The following is a 21,193-nucleotide window of genomic DNA, read 5'->3' as shown; positions in this document are numbered from 1 at the left end:
GATCGAAAAGATCTCTAATATACTCGCAATTTTGAGGAAGCTGAGAATTGAATATAACATGTATAATAATAGATAATCGTTTGTTAAAAATATGCATCATTTTAAACAAAGAAAATATTTATTGAGATGTATAATTAATAATAATAAAAGTAACTGCTGGATGATTTTTAGATCAGAACGCATAAATAAATGCATACTCCTTATATATAAAATAATGTCTTATAGCTAAGAACACAAATATGTTATAACTGTATTAACCAAAGATCGTCAACTCCTTGTATGAAATATAAAATATAACTATAAATTAAAGAGAATTTAACAGTGTTTGAAATTGGAACGCATAGCACCTCTTAGAATAAAAATGATGTTCATATAGCATATAAGTATAAAAGGATAATGTGTGATCCTATCAGTACCGTATAGAAAAAAATAATAATTTCTTAAATCATATTCTAGTGTAAGATAACTTTCTCAAATATTCAATTATCACAATTTTTGCATTTTTTAGTTAAAATTGAAATTGAAAATCGAAAGAAAATCTATAGGTCAAACTTGCTGAAAACATTATAATGGTGATTAAAATGATTAAAAACCAATTCAGTTTTAAAATACATTGGTGTATTCTTTAACTGCGAGTCGCAAAAATGAGATTGAAATTGTATCTAAAAAAATATTGACGGACGAAGCTTACTTCACCCTACGCAACATGGTAATAATTGTTTGTTGTAAGTTATTTTAATTTAGCCGTCGGGTTATATAGCAACGAAATGGTTAAATTGGCGCTCCGGAGCGAGAGAGAAAGCTCGACAGCAAAGATAGATTCTTGGGGTTCGAAAGAGCCTTTGATGCGGGAGAGGTGTGGTGTGGTGTGGCGTGGGAGTGTGGGAGGATCTTCGCGGTGGAGTGGGGAAGACCCGTTTTAACCCAGACCGCTGCGGGTGAGCGAGCTTCCGGGTTTCCCCCCCATCCCGGCGGCCGGATATCCGTCGTCTTCCCGTTAAAGCCTTCGCCTCGTAAGCGAGCGTGGGTGGAGTGGGTAATGCTTAACTCTTTAAGGCAGGCATAAAAGGCTGTCGGCGAATTTGCGTAACATTTATTTTTCTCTCTGAGATATATTGTAAGATAGTCGTGATGGTATGAATATAGTGTAATAACTCATGATGTGCCTAATGACCAGTTTCTGAGCAAGATTAAGCTTCTAGTATTTTTTGAAATTCAAATGCGCATTCCAAAACATACAAACACATTATTTAGGGCAATATTCAAGAACAACTAGAACCCGGAAAAAATAATTCCTGAACCTTCTATAACGGCTTATGAAGAGGATTTATACATTAAATCAACATTACCAACATGATAGTTAACGTTTGATTACATAAATGGTAACTTAATAATAATGATAAAAATATGAAAGTCCAAAAGGTTAAGTACTTTATATATGAGTGTTCACTTTTTACTTGAACAAGAAGTAAATATCTTAATTTATTTTATGTGGAAATACCATAGAGTAATGAAACATTATAGAGAGGCCTATAGGAACAAATTTACCGAAAATGATTATCTTTCTAATGATAAAAACCGTAAACAAACAATACTACTTAGACGCATTATATACTAATAAATTTTGTGAAGAAATAAAAGTGGAATGCTTACGAAAGGTGCGCTGCTCCATAATGGTATCAGCAGTTGCTAATGTTTTTTCTTGAAAATTACTTCTCGAAAATCTCTCAGTTTTCGAAAAAATTGCTGATTTCTCCAAAATTTTTGTAGACCATTCTTTGCCTGAAAATTAAATTTGTACGACTATTTATAAATGTTTTACAACCGATGTATTTTTTACACCGCTGCATAAAAAAGGGTTGGTCCGTGCTAAATTTTAAAAATTACGCATGTTTTTTGAGCTTTTAATAATGGTCGAATCATATCATTACAGCATCAAATCAAAAAGAAACTATTAAAGACAATATCTATAATATTTTCAATCTAACCTAGTACATATTCTAGCTTTGTATGTTGAATGTAGTTGTTTTAGTGCTTTAATTGATTTGCGGCTAAACTTTAATAGTACATAGTGCATTTAAATCACATTTAATATAATATATTATGTGAAATGATAAATTACGTAAATATAAATATAATAAACACATCTCATACCTATAAAGCGCCTAATTGACAGTATCAACAGCCTCTCCTCCCCGCGTAGATTAATTTGTCATCTTGCATCACATTCCGCACTACAAGAGAAAAACGCAATTAGTCGGTTTTCCTGGCGCCGCAGAACAAGACACCTGATTGAAATACGACGAAGGATGACCACCAGCACTCTTGAAGAGTGCATCATCAGTGTAACGCGACGGCCACACATGCAGCGATCACAAACGAACTACAAGGACCGTATATGGGCTTCATAATAAATTTCACATTGTCCAGCCGCTAATTTACTCCATCCACCGACCGACAATGACACAGAAGCGGAATATGCTAGTCCTTAAATGGGATTGATATAAAAGAGTCAAGATATCTCTATAGACTTTTATGATGATGTTCTGTAACGAAGCTGACTACAGAACTCAACCCAATCAGTAACATACATATGTGCATGTTACTGATTGCGTTGAGGCAGTGGTGTGTTGATGTTAATGTTTTGCATTAATCATCATAGATCATTAGAGAAATTTACAGTAATTAGCTGCTAGGTCTACTAATGATGGTGATACTATACTAAGATTTTTACATAATATTAGAAATAAAAAATATAAAAATGCGTATCTTTATACATTCGAATACTGACACATTCAGGTATGATTAACTCTAATTATAACAAATAAATGTATGTATAATTTATCACCCACCTTAACATTATGAATTGAAGAGTGTTATAAAATATAAACCAATACTTAAACTGATAAAAATCAATATTATAAACCGTCAAGGGTTGTGGATATTTGTCAAATTGCATAATTGTCTGCAGAGTGTATCTTGTAATAAACAGAAGACACACCTTTTTTAATTAATTATATGTAAACGACACTACGATATTTTATCATAATAATAATTGGACTAATAAAGCTACAACTCATTACATACTTTTTAATAATAAAATTAATTTAATAGCATACCAAATGGTGTGCAAAAATTTTTTTGCTGGCGTACTGTTGTAAAATAGAGCCTTCAATAATAAATGCTACAATCAAATTTTAGCAATATCAATTAAACCCCGAGCCCTCTTACTATTTATTGAAGTTTATGGATAACCGTTACAGTTATTCAATATTATGAATAAAATCGGCGGACGAGGCGCCGCCAGTCGACGTCTTCTTATTGTGGTCAACCAAAGAATGGTGCCGCCACGTCAGGGTTTCCAGCACAACCCCATTGACAATTTTAATATCAAGATTAATATATAATCAATAATAAGCCATCTTAAAAAATAATCTAATTTAAGTAAAATTGTACAAAAAGCAATAGTCTAAGTTTTAACAACAAAAAAACATCGTATTTTTATTCTAACTAATATCTGACATCTGACCCGTTTAAATGATGCAACCGGTTAATGCGTTTAGTTTCCGTCATACACGTTTCAAAGATCTAATTAGATAAACAAAAAATGATGATTCGAAACAGGTTTTTATTTTCGTTGGTAAGCGGACAGTTTAATCAACGCTAGAGTGGAACCTGTTCGTCAGATTCGCTTCGAAACAAACCTCAGGCTCGTCATAATGTAATTCAGGAAAAAATGTCGAATTTGCGAACTGGCGATATTCGACGGTCACGTACGCAAAAACCGTTTTTCCAACTCGGTAGCTAGTCTCGTGAGAACGGACTGTATAAAATCTAAAAAAAATATTTTTAATTCCAAAAAAAATATATTGTAATCACATAATTTAGATTACGTTTTAAAATTAAAACTGAAACATGATTCATATGAAAATTTATAAATATATATCGTAAATTTTCTCGTATTTTAGATAACTTTTCTCCGTTTTTTGTTATCTATAAAAAAAAATTTTATAGATTTTTATAATATAGTAAATCGCTGCAAAAATTGTTTTGATATCGTAGTGATAAACAACTGTTTTTACAATAATATAAACAATAGTTATTTTTGTTTTATTATTAGTCAATTATTGTTATGTTATATATATCAACAAGTATTATAAAAGTACGAATTTTATCATAAAAATTAAAAATCCTAATTTATATGCTGATTACGTTACTATTTTTATACCAATAGCGTATATAATTATAAAATCTTTGATACAAATTATATGTTAAGAATCCTTTAAAATACAATCCTGTATAATTTTGCATTTTAATCACATTTTGCATATATTTCACATGCCACTCGTCGTAAAAAAAATCACTTTAATAAAAAAAAATTGAATTTATAAAAACAATTCACTACAATAAGAAATTAGGTACGTAAGCAAATATATTTTGTAGCGATTTATAGATTATATCTAAAATTAGACTTTATCATTTTTTATACACTGCGATAGCAAAAACTCAAATATTAGCGATTTTTATACTATTTTTTTTTTAATTGAATAGATTAGATCATAGATTGTTATTCTAAGATAAAAAAAATAGCTTAGCAAACAAAACTAATTTATAATTCTCTATTATAATCAGGACCGCCGAGAGCAAGCCCAAGCTCTAGGAAAACAATGAAGCCGGGCCTCATGACAAAAATGGCATTTTATATATTTTTTAACATCGTTTATATATAATTTCATGAATAAATAATAATAGGTATGAGTTAACTCTTTATGTTACCATATAGTAAATTTCCAGTCCATTATCAAGCGTTTAAATTAGAACTTTTTATGACATTACGAGTGAGAATCGAATAAAGCAAGTCAAAAATTCACGCCAAAAGCAATAAAATCGTGCCGTCGCAGTGGAAACACTCGTTACCGAGCGTTCCCACGGCGCCGGCACGATTTTATTGCTTTTGGCGTGAATTTTTGCCTTCTGAGAAGTGGTAATTGTTTTTGCGCTCTTCTATTGGCCAAAATTCGGTTTCAATATACTTTGATTAGCCCTCTTATATTAGAAGCCATAGTAATATCGGTTAGGATAGCTAAAATATTTTTAAAACATAGTGTAATAATTAAATTCAGACAAACTAATATCTTATTCTTCCGCTTAATTTTCCCTGAGAGATGTGTTGGCTTAGTTTGTATTTTGGACTTCACCTAATAAAAGTTCAAAAACTATCATTATTTTTAGAACTTTTATTGTGTTAGGTTTGGGTTTGAAGAGCAAATAGACGTTTCGCAACTGTCAAATTGAGCTTCATAGACATTTTAGAGCAGCATATTATCGCTTATCAGTTAAATTATTGTTGCGCTAGTAGAAATATATATCAACTGGTGAAAATGTATATGAACTTCACTAGTGAAAATAAAACTGTACCAAATATACACATTCACTACTATATAAATCATATAATTGTACTAGCACCTGCCAGATAATTTTCACTGGTAAAAATATATAGCTACTAATAAAAATGTATTTCGACATAATTTTACTGAAATGACATATTTAAAAAAATATATTTTTGGGATAGATTCGAGACTATTTTTTCTAGATTTTTTTCTAGGAATAACCATATGAAACTATATGTATTATTTATTTATTTTTCTGCATTAATTTTATTTGTCAAATTACTGATAATACAATCTATAAAAAAAATTATATAATTCAGCTTGTGCTGTTGTTGATTTTTGTTTTTTTCTTTGCTTTTTCTTTAGGTATTCGATCTAAAAATTCAGGTCGAATACCTAAATTTACTGCTATAAATGTTTATAGTAAAAGTACTACCTTGAAAGTGGGTGCTTGTGAAGGCAATGTTCCGCTACTTTTCTCTCTTGTGTGTATCGGGCCACGGGAATTCGTCCCTTCTATCCTCCCCCCTCTCAGCAGGCCTGCAAATAAAAATATTTTGTTTCAATTATTGCGTTAAAACATAATTATAATTCATAAAACATAACGGTAATTTATAGCAAAAACTTTTTTTTTATCATATATCACAACTTTTTTATTAGTCAACGTTTAAAAGACAAATTTGGAATTAAACTTTTTAGTGATTGTGTTTTGTATTTTCAAAGGTAAACGTCAAACTTTGTATCGTATACTAATATAAAAATATATATATTTGTGTTTAAAAAAGGTTGGGAGCAATTGACTTACTTTAAACAGGTCGTAATAAATTCAGGGTTGAATGTAATCCAAAAAAGTTCGGAAAACATTTAAAGTGAGTTAGAGATTGATGAATGTGAGTAGAAAACTTTAAATTTTTTTAATATTTTAATTAATATGATATCAATAACATCTTTGAAAGGGCTAAATATGTTATATTGAATAGGTAGTTTAATGAGTGTGTATTTTGTATGAAGTTAAAATGACGAAACTAAACTAACAAAAAATGATTAAATTTGCTAAATGCTAGAAAAATAAAATCAAACATATCTAAAACGTAAAACCTTATTGAGAAAATCTTATGACAACTATAAAATATTCATATAATGTATTATATATGGAAAAAAATCTTGTTTAACAATGTAACTTTAATTATTAGATTTATATATGGGGTTTTTTATACTTAAAATGTAATTAAGTTCATTTTTACATAACGCTTAAAGAGCAAAATTAATTTCACATGAATCTCATCAATCAAAAATGAAGTAAAAAATATTTTTCGCTAAAAGATTTCTCTGATAAATCTGAAATACAAAACCGATATTTTTTTAATTCATTAAATATAAATATAAATAAAGTTTACAAATTTAAAACTGATTAGGATAGGAGCAACTAAGACCAATATGTGCGTAACCAAGAAATATACGTAACACATAATAATATTTAAAAGTATTTTATGCTATAAATATCAATATATTACACGATTATAGCGATGTTGCACACGTTGCGAAAGTAACGTAATACCATAACGAAACATTTTTGCAACCATTTCTCGGGGCCGTGGAAATGTGTTGATGCTTTCCTCATCGACGATGGAAAGGCACTACACCTTACTTCCTGATGATGGAATTCAAGGTCTTCTCAGTCAGATTTGTACCGCAGAATTTTGCAAAAAATCATCTTGGCCACGATTCGCAATAGGCCGGCGGCACGACACGAAACAGTGATTATAGAGTTCCGAAACGGATAAGATCTTGACACTCGTTTGATTTATTATTATGCCATTAGGGTAATTAAAAATTAATTTAGTGCCAATACGTGTGTGATGTAACCAATTGTGGACATTACAGCAAAACGAAAAATTTATATCAATATCTGAAATTATCAATAACAAAAAATTTTGATCTTAATCAGTCAATATGTATTTTTATCCTCGATTATCTGTATTACTGGTGACTGTAACCGTGTCCAAACGATGAATACCGTTGATCGATCGTTGGCAAGGAGATAGAGCACGTCGTTTCTGGTTTGACGTAGAAGTCAGATGACAAGTTAGTGTTAGCCCACAGCGACGGTTCCGCATGCCATTGATAATGAATCGAAAAAACCGCAATGCTGCTTCCTGTTCCAAAGATTCGCTACATTAATCTATTGTAAGACACGCAGAAGTATAATGATCATTAAAAATTTTAAGTGTCAGATAAGTAATTGAGAAAATTCAATCGTTGTTTACAAACCAAAAGATGAATCAGTCATCTTATAAGAATATTATAATCATGTAGATAAACATTTGTAAACCTAAAATATGACTAGTAGTTGCTATTTGATATTTTTGAAATCCTGTGAATCGAGACATTGATACATTCAACAGCTCAGCTGAATTTTTGTCATGACGTCACTTCAAAGGTAAGATTTATTTCATTGAGATTGCCCGCAATTGTAAAATATCGACTGTTGCGTGTCATACATTGATACTCATATAATTCATATAAAATATAAAACAAATATATTATAATACTTTATTATTATAAAAATTCGCTAACTACCATACCAACGCTAAAACGCGTCATCTTACAACTGATCGGTTATATAAACCTGGCATAAAGATACACAGTTTAAAGTATAAATACCCTTCAAAACAAATCTCTAAAAGATCAATGACTTGTAAACACCTACGATCGACTTCCATCCGAAAGGTTTACCACCTCTGACGATTCAATACAATGTTCTTACAAGGTCGCCGACTTCTAGTCGTTTTACGATCCCAGGAACATCGTTTATTACGTGATACGACGCATTTACGTATTCGACGTATCCACACATCTGTAATATCACATAAACCACCATATGATAAAATAATCCACTAATTCAACGCTACACAGCCGGCAATTGTTGTCATCTCTGATTTTAAACCTATTATAACTAAATATATATTTTTTAAACACATATCTCCGAATCATAACGACAAAGATAATATTTTACGGAAAAGGAGAGTATCACAAAATACTAAAACGCCAACGCCTATTGTTTAGATAAGTTAATGTACTCATTCGTCTTTTCCGCTTTTAATCAGATGATTTACAAAAATACATCACTGATATTCGTTATCATTTTTGAACAATGTTAAAAACGATAAAATCTTAATTATCAGATAAAAAAATAAAAACATGTTGTTATTTAAATATAACGCACTTTATTAAACATACTTAATTTGTCATTTTTTTTATAAAAGTATATGTACATATATAAAATCTTGATAGCATAAAGCTTTCTTGATGCAGTTTCTTGTTTCTTCAGATCTTGGCTCTAAAAATAACAGTTTAATGTTATAGTAAATGATATATTTTATATATTATTTATTGGGTTATATTTTACTCCAGTGCGTAAGTAGAAAAAACGACGATAAGCAGCAGTACTGTAGGTATTGATATTATTAATAAATAAGCGATGTAACTGAAACGATAATGGCGATAATTAGTAACTAATCACTCATTTTATATCTTTGACAGGTAAAGGAAGACCAGTGTGTCATTCGCATAACGATTATGAAAGTATTGCAATAAACAACATAAGTTAAACAATTAACGTGAAGCGATATTGTATAATTTGCATATCCGAAATTTTTGCAACATATGCATTATTATTAAAGTAATATGTAGTAACAATTTAATTATAATATCAGGACTAATACTCGAAAGAACCAGGTTCGAATCTTATATGAACATTTGTATTTTACAATTTCTATCGTATCTGGGAGATCGGAATTAGTGATTATTATACAATTATAATTCCGATCGATCATAACAGATTAAGTTTTCTTAGAATTTTTAATCTCACAGATGAATATCGCGGTAATTAATTTAAGTCCAGCTAGATAGTACATATGAGGTTTAAAAATATCTCTATTAAATAAAATTTATTAAAATTAAAACCATCGTGACCTGACAGATTAACCGAATGCTCAAAAGCATAAAATATATAACAATTTAAAAATTTATACATACATATGTATATCCACGTATACATACACACATAATTTAAAACATGAAAACACGAAAAGATTACATAAATCACCACAACTAGCATGCACACACCTTCAATGATTAAAAATATATTTATGTAACACAAGTTCAAATAAATTGCAGGTGCTAAAAGCAACGCTACTCTCCTGTAATTATTAACGCGTGACACGTCACCGTTTTTATCAATCGGAGTAACCTTAGAGAATTTCCATAACTCTGGAAAACAGGAGGATCTCAAAATTAAATTATATATAAACCGAAGAGGGTTTAAAAGACGGGACTTACATCCTTTCAAAATGTAGTCTGGGATTAATTCTGGTACTAAAGAAGAAACGGACTTCAGTTTGCTAAATCTAAAAGAATGAGCTACTTCAGCTCAAAATATAATAATTTGTAATTCTAGCAAGTGTGAGGTTTAATTTTATAATGACGTTAGGGATAAGTAAAATTAAATAACATTGCAATTTTAAGGAAAAAAATAGTGGCTTTCATGATTAAGAAAGAAGTAAAAGTTGTTCAATTATCATTGATAAGCTCATTATAAAATCTAGAAAAAAAATCGATTGGGATTCAACGATTGCTGATTCTAAAATGATACATAATACAATATTGTAATATATATTATATATACATATATTGCTTTTTAATTTCAATTAATTCAAAACATTTTTCTTAAATAACCAGATTTTTTTATTTTCTAGCACGTTTTGTATGTAATGTCGTTTAATGATATATTTCTTCGCCACTGAAATATATTTATATGAAATAAAAAAATGATTATAATATAATATTTTTTCTTCTGTTCTATTTTGAATTCATCCTTTAAAAATTCTATATTATGTGACATATTTTTTAAAAATAATATCAAAAATATAATACATTTTCTAACTATTCTTATAGCATGTGTGATTTTTTTATATGTACTCACATTACATAAAAACAGTTAACATAAATGATTAAAATTCTCAAAATAAATCGTAACGAGACATATTTTAATAACACATAACCTACATAAAATATAACATACTTAAATCAAAAACTTACTATGCATACATCTTGTTATCCATCGGTAAATGTCTATAATAAACAACCGACGCACGCCTTATCTCCTGAGCCTCGACATTTTCCGAAATAGTGTAACGATTTTCCTCCATCGTACGCTGATTATTTTTATCCGCCATCATGTTTCGTTCAAAGCACGCACTCTTTTGTTGTACATTAATCAAAAATTCTCTTGTTTCAAATACAAATTTTTGTTTGAAACTCTTTCCATCTCGGGCGGAAGTGAAAAGTCTGTCGAATGTTTGCCTATTTGAAGGAAGTGTGTCCTCATCACGAAGAAGTAAAATGCGAACAATGGGATCCGATGATAATAAGTCCCCATTGTTAACTCGAGCAGCGAAAATGTTTGCTTGCGTTGCGCACTGAAAAGTACTACTACCAGTACTAGTATAGTCACAAGTGGCAGTTGTCTGAAACGAGCAGAATTGCGACACAACGCTTGGGCCATGTTGTGGTACTGTTTACCTTTTTATAACTGATACGATTTATTTTGTGGCATTATAAGAAATGATTTTATTTTAATTTTGATATATGTTTTAAAATTAATCTACGTTCTAAAAATTAACTTTTACCTACAAATCCAAAGTTTAAATTAAATACACTTTTAATAAAATACTATTACTAAAAATGTCTTAAATCAACTTACACAATAGCTGATCAAATCAATTCAAAATTACAAACAATATTCTATTAGAATTTTCTACAGGTGTGGCTACAGATAAAACTACGGAACACTATTTGTATGTAAAAACTAAAATTATTACAATAGGAATTTGCTGATTTTTTAGGTCTTTTCCGCGTGTTGTAGACTAATAAACGACCATTAAAGCTGCAAATATTTATTCATAGTGATAATATTCAGTCTTCAACACGTGTTTTAAACCATTAAAAACGTATATTAGGACTGTAAATATTCACAATAAGCTGAATATTTTTATATTTGGAGCAATTAATGTTAATTTTTGGTCTTTTCCACGTGCATCTTTTCCACGTGCGTCTCATTATTGACCATAAATACTAAAAATATATCATCTAAGTACAAAAAGTAGTGATATTCAAGGTCTACAATACGTGTTTTAAGGACTAAAAAATGTGTTTTTTGACCTTAAATATAGACAATATGCTTAATATTTTTATACTTAGTAAAAACTTTGTTTATTTTTTAAGTCTTTGGTACGTATTTTAAACCCAAACACAACCATAAAAAGCTGCGTACATTTATTTTCAGTACAATAAGTGATAACATTCAACAGCTATTACACGTGTTTTAGACCCTAAATAAAGTATTTTGTGACCCTAAATCCGTACCAATAAAAAATACTAATACTGAAAATATTTCATCTTAGTACAAACATTAATAATATTTAAGGTATATAATACGTGTTTAAGACCCTAAAAAACGTATTTTTTGACCTCAAATATCAAAAATAAGCCAAATATTTTTAAACTTAGTGAAATATTTAATTATTTTTGAGGTCATTTCAAATTTATTTTAGACCCAAATACGACCATACAATGCTGCAAATATATATTCTCAATACAATTATTGATGATAATTAGGAGCTATACCAGGTGTTTTAGAACCTTTTTAACGTATTTTGTGACCTTAATTATTTACTATACGCTTAAAATTTTATTACATAGTGAAATTTTTGTTGATTTTTTGGGGTCCTTTTTCGTATAATAGACCAAAAAACTACCATCAAAAGCCACATATATTCAATTTTGGTACTATTATTGGTCTTTAACACGTGTTCAAGGTCCAAAATACTGTATTTTGTGACCCTAAATCTGTACCATCAGCTAAATATTATTTTTTATCAAGAAACATTATTGTTAATTTTTTAGGTCTTTTCTACGTGTTTTATATTTATAAACGACCTTAAAAACTAAAAATATTTCATCTTAGTACAAGAAGTGATGATATTCAAGGTATATAATGTGTTTTAGACCCTAAAACGTGCGTTTTTTGACCTCAAATATCGACAATAAGCTGAATATTTTTAGACTTAGTGAAATATTTAATTATTTTTGAGGTCTTTCCTACGTATTCCAGACCAAAATACGACCATAAAAATCTGCAAATATATATTTTCAGTACAATTATTGTTGATAAATAAGAGCTATAACAGGTGTTTTAGACCCTATATACCGTTTTTGTGACCTTAAATATTTACTATACACTAATTATTTTATTACATAGTGAAATTTTTGTTGATTTTTAGGGTCCTTTTTCGTGTAATAGACCAAAAAACTACCATCAAAAGACACATATATTCGTTTTTGGTACTATTAATGGTCTTTTCCACGTGTTTAAGGTCCAAAATATTGTATTTTGTAACCCTAACTCTGTACCATAAGCTAAATTATAATATTTATCAAGAAAAAATTTTGTTAATTTTTTAGGTCTTTTTTACGTGTTTAAGATTTATAAACGACCATATAAACTAAAAATATTTTATCTTAGTACAAAAAGTAATGATATTCAAGGTATATAATATGTGTTTGAGACCCTAAAAAGCGCGTTTTTTGACCTCAAATATCAACAATTAGCTGAATATTTTTAGACTTTGTGAAATATTTTAATATTTTTGAGGTTTTTTTTACGTATTTTAGACCCAAATACGGCCATAAACAGCTGCAAATATATATTCTTAGTACAATTATTGATGATAACTAAAAGCTATAACAGGTTTTTTAGACCTTATATAACGTATTTTGTGACCTTAAATATTTACAATACGCTGAATATTTTATTACATAGTGAAATTTTTGTTGATTTTTAGGGTCCTTTTTCGTGTAATAAACCAAAAAACTACCATTAAAAGACACATATATTTGTTTTTTGTACTATTGATGGTCTTTTACACGTGTTCTAGGTCGAAAATACCGTATTTGTGACCCTAAATCTGTACCATAACCTAAGTATTAGTTTTTATCAAGTAAAATTATTTTTAATTTTTTAGGTCTTTTCTACGTGTTTTAGATTTATAAACGACCATAAAAACTAAAAAAAATTTATCGTAGTACAAGAAGTGATGATATTCAAGGTATATAATATGTGTTTTAGACCCTAAAAAGCGCGTTTTTTGACCTCAAATATCGACAATAAGCTGAATATTTTTAAACTTAGTGAAATATGAGATTATTTTTGAGGTCTTTTCTACGTATTTTAGACCCAAATACGACCATAAAAAGCTGCAAATATATATTCTCAGTACAAATATTGATAATAACTAAGAGCTATAACAGGTTTTTTAGACCTTATATAACGTATTTTGTGACCTTGAATATTCACAATACGCTGAATATTTTATTACATAGTGAAATTTTTGTTGATTTTTAGGGTCCTTTTTCGTGTAAAAGACCAAAAAAGTACCATTAAAAGACACATACATTTGTTTTTTGTACTATTGATGGTCTTTTACACGTGTTTAAAGTCTAAAATATTGTATTTTGTAACCCTAAATCTGTACCATAATCTAAATTATAATTTTTATCAAAAAAAATATTGTTAATTTTTTAGGTCTTTTCTACGTGTTTTAGATTTATAAACGACCATAAAAATTAAAAATATTTTATCTTAGTACAAGAAGTGATGATATTCAAGGTATATAATATGTGTTTGAGACCCTAAAAAAGGCGTTTTTTGACCTCAAATATCGAAAATCAGCTGAATATTTTAGACTTAGTGAAATATTTTATTATTTTTGAGGTTTTTTCTACGTATTTTAGACCCAAATACGGCCATAAAAAGCTGCAAATATATATTCTCAGTACAATTATTGATGATAACTAAGAGCTATAACAGGTTTTTTAGACCTTATATAACGTATTTTGTGACCTTAAATATTTACAATACGCTGAATATTTTATTACATAGTGAAATTTTTGTTGATTTTTAGTGTCCTTTTTCGTGTAATAGACCAAAAAACTACCATTAAAAGACACATATATTTGTTTTTTGTACTAATGATATTCTTTTACACGTGTTTAAAGTCTAAAATATTGTATTTTGTAACCCTAAATCTGTACCATAATCTAAATTATAATTTTTATCAAAAAAAATATTGTTAATTTTTTAGGTCTTTTCTACGTGTTTTAGATTTATAAACGACCATAAAAACAAAAAATATTTTATCTTAGTACAAGAAGTGATGATATTCAAGGTATATAATATGTGTTTGAGACCCTAAAAAGCGCGTTTTTTGACCTCAAATATCGACAATTAGCTGAATATTTTTAGACTTAGTGAAATATTTTAATATTTTTGAGGTTTTTTCTACGTATTTTTAACCCAAATACGGCCATAAAAAGCTGCAAATATATATTCTCAGTACAATTATTAATGATAATTAAGAGCTATAACACGTGTATTAGACCCTATATAACGTATTTTGTAACCTTAAATATTTACAATACGCTGAATATTTTATTACATAGTAAAATTTTTGTTGATTTTTAGGGTCTTTTTTCGTGTATTAGATAAAAAAACTACCATCAAAAGACACATATATTTAGTTTTGGTACTATTGATGGTCTTTTACACGTGTTTAAGGTCCAAAATATTGTATTTTGTGACCCTAAATCTGTACCATAAGCTAAATTATAATTTTTATCAAGAAAAATTATTGTTAATTTTTTAGGTCTTTTCTACGTGTTTTAGATTTATAAACGACCATAAAAACTAAAAATATTAGATCTTAGTACAAGAAGTGATGATATTCAAGGAATATAATATGTGTTTGAGACCCTAAAAAGCGCGTTTTTTGACCTCAAATATCGACAATAAGCTGAATATTTTTAGACTTAGTGAAATATTTGATCATTTTTGAGGTCTTTTCTACGTGTTTTAGACCCAAATACTACCATAAAAAGCTGCAAATATATATTCTCAGTACAATTATTGATAATAATTAGGAGCTATAACAGGTGTTTTAGACCTTATATAACGTATTTTGTGACCTTAAATATTTACAATACGCTGAATATTTTATTACATAGTGAAATTTTTGTTGATTATTAGGGTCCTATTTCGTGTAATAAACCAAAAAACTACCATCAAAAGCCACATATATTCAATTTTGGTACTATTATTGGTCTTTAACACGTGTTCAAGGTCCAAAATACTGTATTTTGTGACCCTAAATCTGTACCATCAGCTAAATATTATTTTTTATCAAGAAAAATTATTGTTAATTTTTTAGGTCTTTTCTACGTGTTTTATATTTATAAACGACCTTAAAAACTAAAAATATTTCATCTTAGTACAAGAAGTGATGATATTCAAGGTATATAATGTGTTTTAGACCCTAAAACGTGCGTTTTTTGAACTCAAATATCGACAATAAGCTGAATATTTTTAGACTTAGTGAAATATTTAATTATTTTTGAGGTCTTTCCTACGTATTCCAGACCAAAATACGACCATAAAAATCTGCAAATATATATTTTCAGTACAATTATTGTTGATAAATAAGAGCTATAACAGGTGTTTTAGACCCTATATAACGTTTTTGTGACCTTAAATATTTACTATACACTAATTATTTTATTACATAGTGAAATTTTTGTTGATTTTTAGGGTCCTTTTTCGTGTAATAGACCAAAAAACTACCATCAAAAGACACATATATTCGTTTTTGGTACTATTAATGGTCTTTTCCACGTGTTTAAGGTCCAAAATATTGTATTTTGTGACCCTAACTCTGTACCATAAGCTAAATTATAATATTTATCAAGAAAAAATTTTGTTAATTTTTTAGGTCTTTTTTACGTGTTTAAGATTTATAAACGACCATAAAAACTAAAAATATTAGATCTTAGTATAAGAAGTGATAATATTCAAGGTATATAATATGTGTTTGAGACCCTAAAAAGCGCGTTTTTTGACCTCAAATATCGACAATAAGCTGAATATTTTTAGACTTAGTGAAATATTTGATTATTTTTGAGGTTTTTTCTACGTATTTTAGACCTAGATACGACCATAAAAAGCTGCAAATATATATTCTTAGTACTATTAATAATGATAATTAAGAGCTATAACAGGTGTTGTAGACCTTATATAACGTATTTTGTGACCTTAAATATTTACAATACGCTGAATATTTTATTACATAGTGAAATTTTTGTTGATTATTAGGGTCCTATTTCGTGTAATAAACCAAAAAACTAATATCAAAAGCCACATATATTTAATTTTAATACTATTATTGGTCTTTAACACGTGTTCAAGGTCCAAAATACTGTATTTTGTGACCCTAAATCTGTACCATCAGCTAAATATTATTTTTTATCAAGAAAAATTATTGTTAATTTTTTAGGTCTTTTCTACGTGTTTTATATTTATAAACGACCTTAAAAACTAAAAATATTTCATCTTAGTACAAGAAGTGATGATATTCAAGGTATATAATGTGTTTTAGACCCTAAAACGTGCGTTTTTTGACCTCAAATATCGACAATAAGCTGAATATTTTTAGACTTAGTGAAATATTTAATTATTTTTGAGGTCTTTCCTACGTATTCCAGACCAAAATACGACCATAAAAATCTGCAAATATATATTTTCAGTACAATTATTGTTGATAAATAAGAGCTATAACAGGTGTTTTAGACCCTATATAACGTTTTTGTGACCTTAAATATTTACTATACACTAATTATTTTATTACATAGTGAAATTTTTGTTGATTTTTAGGGTCCTTTTTCGTGTAATAGACCAAAAAACTACCATCAAAAGACACATATATTCGTTTTTGGTACTATTAATGGTCTTTTCCACGTGTTTAAGGTCCAAAATATTGTATTTTGTGACCCTAACTCTGTACCATAAGCTAAATTATAATATTTATCAAGAAAAAATTTTGTTAATTTTTTAGGTCTTTTTTACGTGTTTAAGATTTATAAACGACCATAAAAACTAAAAATATTAGATCTTAGTATAAGAAGTGATAATATTCAAGGTATATAATATGTGTTTGAGACCCTAAAAAGCGCGTTTTTTGACCTCAAATATCGACAATAAGCTGAATATTTTTAGACTTAGTGAAATATTTGATTATTTTTGAGGTTTTTTCTACGTATTTTAGACCTAGATACGACCATAAAAAGCTGCAAATATATATTCTTAGTACTATTAATAATGATAATTAAGAGCTATAACAGGTGTTGTAGACCTTATATAACGTATTTTGTGACCTTAAATATTTACAATACGCTGAATATTTTATTACATAGTGAAATTTTTGTTGATTATTAGGGTCCTATTTCGTGTAATAAACCAAAAAACTAATATCAAAAGCCACATATATTTAATTTTGGTACTATTATTGGTCTTTAACACGTGTTCAAGGTCCAAAATACTGTATTTTGTGACCCTAAATCTGTACCATCAGCTAAATATTATTTTTTATCAAGAAAAATTATTGTTAATTTTTTAGGTCTTTTCTACGTGTTTTATATTTATAAACGACCTTAAAAACTAAAAATATTTCATCTTAGTACAAGAAGTGATGATATTCAAGGTATATAATGTGTTTTAGACCCTAAAACGTGCGTTTTTTGACCTCAAATATCGACAATAAGCTGAATATTTTTAGACTTAGTGAAATATTTAATTATTTTTGAGGTCTTTCCTACGTATTCCAGACCAAAATACGACCATAAAAATCTGCAAATATATATTTTCAGTACAATTATTGTTGATAAATAAGAGCTATAACAGGTGTTTTAGACCCTATATAACGTTTTTGTGACCTTAAATATTTACTATACACTAATTATTTTATTACATAGTGAAATTTTTGTTGATTTTTAGGGTCCTTTTTCGTGTAATAGACCAAAAAACTACCATCAAAAGACACATATATTCGTTTTTGGTACTATTAATGGTCTTTTCCACGTGTTTAAGGTCCAAAATATTGTATTTTGTGACCCTAACTCTGTACCATAAGCTAAATTATAATATTTATCAAGAAAAAATTTTGTTAATTTTTTAGGTCTTTTTTACGTGTTTAAGATTTATAAACGACCATAAAAACTAAAAATATTAGATCTTAGTATAAGAAGTGATAATATTCAAGGTATATAATATGTGTTTGAGACCCTAAAAAGCGCGTTTTTTGACCTCAAATATCGACAATAAGCTGAATATTTTTAGACTTAGTGAAATATTTGATTATTTTTGAGGTTTTTTCTACGTATTTTAGACCTAGATACGACCATAAAAAGCTGCAAATATATATTCTTAGTACTATTAATAATGATAATTAAGAGCTATAACAGGTGTTGTAGACCTTATATAACGTATTTTGTGACCTTAAATATTTACAATACGCTGAATATTTTATTACATAGTGAAATTTTTGTTGATTATTAGGGTCCTATTTCGTGTAATAAACCAAAAAACTAATATCAAAAGCCACATATATTTAATTTTAATACTATTATTGGTCTTTAACACGTGTTCAAGGTCCAAAATACTGTATTTTGTGACCCTAAATCTGTACCATCAGCTAAATATTATTTTTTATCAAGAAAAATTATTGTTAATTTTTTAGGTCTTTTCTACGTGTTTTATATTTATAAACGACCTTAAAAACTAAAAATATTTCATCTTAGTACAAGAAGTGATGATATTCAAGGTATATAATGTGTTTTAGACCCTAAAACGTGCGTTTTTTGACCTCAAATATCGACAATAAGCTGAATATTTTTAGACTTAGTGAAATATTTAATTATTTTTGAGGTCTTTCCTACGTATTCCAGACCAAAATACGACCATAAAAATCTGCAAATATATATTTTCAGTACAATTATTGTTGATAAATAAGAGCTATAACAGGTGTTTTAGACCCTATATAACGTTTTTGTGACCTTAAATATTTACTATACACTAATTATTTTATTACATAGTGAAATTTTTGTTGATTTTTAGGGTCCTTTTTCGTGTAATAGACCAAAAAACTACCATCAAAAGACACATATATTCGTTTTTGGTACTATTAATGGTCTTTTCCACGTGTTTAAGGTCCAAAATATTGTATTTTGTGACCCTAACTCTGTACCATAAGCTAAATTATAATATTTATCAAGAAAAAATTTTGTTAATTTTTTAGGTCTTTTTTACGTGTTTAAGATTTATAAACGACCATAAAAACTAAAAATATTAGATCTTAGTATAAGAAGTGATAATATTCAAGGTATATAATATGTGTTTGAGACCCTAAAAAGCGCGTTTTTTGACCTCAAATATCGACAATAAGCTGAATATTTTTAGACTTAGTGAAATATTTGATTATTTTTGAGGTTTTTTCTACGTATTTTAGACCTAGATACGACCATAAAAAGCTGCAAATATATATTCTTAGTACTATTAATAATGATAATTAAGAGCTATAACAGGTGTTGTAGACCTTATATAACGTATTTTGTGACCTTAAATATTTACAATACGCTGAATATTTTATTACATAGTGAAATTTTTGTTGATTATTAGGGTCCTATTTCGTGTAATAAACCAAAAAACTACCATCAAAAGCCACATATATTCAATTTTGGTACTATTATTGGTCTTTAACACGTGTTCAAGGTCCAAAATACTGTATTTTGTGACCCTAAATCTGTACCATCAGCTAAATATTATTTTTTATCAAGAAAAATTATTGTTAATTTTTTAGGTCTTTTCTACGTGTTTTATATTTATAAACGACCTTAAAAACTAAAAATATTTCATCATAGTACAAGAAGTGATGATATTCAAGGTATATAATGTGTTTTAGACCCTAAAACGTGCGTTTTTTGACCTCAAATATCGACAATAAGCTGAATATTTTTAGACTTAGTGAAATATTTAATTATTTTTGAGGTCTTTCCTACGTATTCCAGACCAAAATACGACCATAAAAATCTGCAAATATATATTTTCAGTACAATTATTGTTGATAAATAAGAGCTATAACAGGTGTTTTAGACCCTATATAACGTTTTTGTGACCTTAAATATTTACTATACACTAATTATTTTATTACATAGTGAAATTTTTGTTGATTTTTAGGGTCCTTTTTCGTGTAATAGACCAAAAAACTACCATCAAAAGACACATATATTCGTTTTTGGTACTATTAATGGTCTTTTCCACGTGTTTAAGGTCCAAAATATTGTATTTTGTGACCCTAACTCTGTACCATAAGCTAAATTATAATATTTATCAAGAAAAAATTTTGTTAATTTCTTAGGTCTTTTTTACGTGTTTAAGATTTATAAACGACCATATAAACTAAAAATATTTTATCTTAGTACAAAAAGTAATGATATTCAAGGTATATAATATGTGTTTGAGACCCTAAAAAGCGCGTTTTTTGACCTCAAATATCAACAATTAGCTGAATATTTTTAGACTTTGTGAAATATTTTAATATTTTTGAGGTTTTTTTTACGTATTTTAGACCCAAATACGGCCATAAACAGCTGCAAATATATATTCTTAGTACAATTATTGATGAAAGCTATAACAGGTTTTTTAGACCTTATATAACGTATTTTGTGACCTTAAATATTTACAATACGCTGAATATTTTATTACATAGTGAAATTTTTGTTGATTTTTAGGGTCCTTTTTCGTGTAATAAACCAAAAAACTACCATTAAAAGACACATATATTTGTTTTTTGTACTATTGA

At 28.1% G+C, this 21,193-nt stretch overlaps 2 long non-coding RNA genes across 4 annotated transcripts in view; both read right to left on the bottom strand.

Annotated features, from left to right (window-relative positions):
- The window catches only part of LOC148237870 (uncharacterized), a 158,366-nt gene that overhangs the window by 79,458 nt on the left and 57,715 nt on the right, over window positions 1-21,193 (bottom strand). For 2 of the 3 annotated variants that reach the window (XR_015812675.1, XR_015812676.1), the window contains exons 2-4: window positions 5,827-5,930; window positions 2,155-2,234; window positions 1,654-1,782 (exon numbers count right to left, since the gene is read on the bottom strand). This is a non-coding gene — a long non-coding RNA (uncharacterized LOC148237870). The remainder of the gene's footprint in view (window positions 1-1,653; window positions 1,783-2,154; window positions 2,235-5,826; window positions 5,931-21,193) is intronic. The other variant, XR_015812677.1, reaches the window with a different exon arrangement.
- Window positions 8,612-10,872, bottom strand: LOC148237871 (uncharacterized). The gene is made up of 3 exons (XR_015812678.1): window positions 10,491-10,872; window positions 8,800-8,877; window positions 8,612-8,730 (listed from the first exon to the last, which is right to left on the bottom strand). It is a non-coding gene; the product is annotated as an uncharacterized LOC148237871 (long non-coding RNA).

The sequence above is a fragment of the Plectrocnemia conspersa genome, unplaced genomic scaffold (assembly GCF_051122295.1).
Source record: "Plectrocnemia conspersa isolate PC_06_02 unplaced genomic scaffold, ASM5112229v1 ptg000002l, whole genome shotgun sequence".
Taxonomy (NCBI): Eukaryota; Metazoa; Arthropoda; class Insecta; order Trichoptera; family Polycentropodidae; genus Plectrocnemia; species Plectrocnemia conspersa.
The sequence above is the reverse complement of the archived record's forward strand: the minus strand, read 5'-3'. Positions and strand labels throughout refer to the sequence as shown.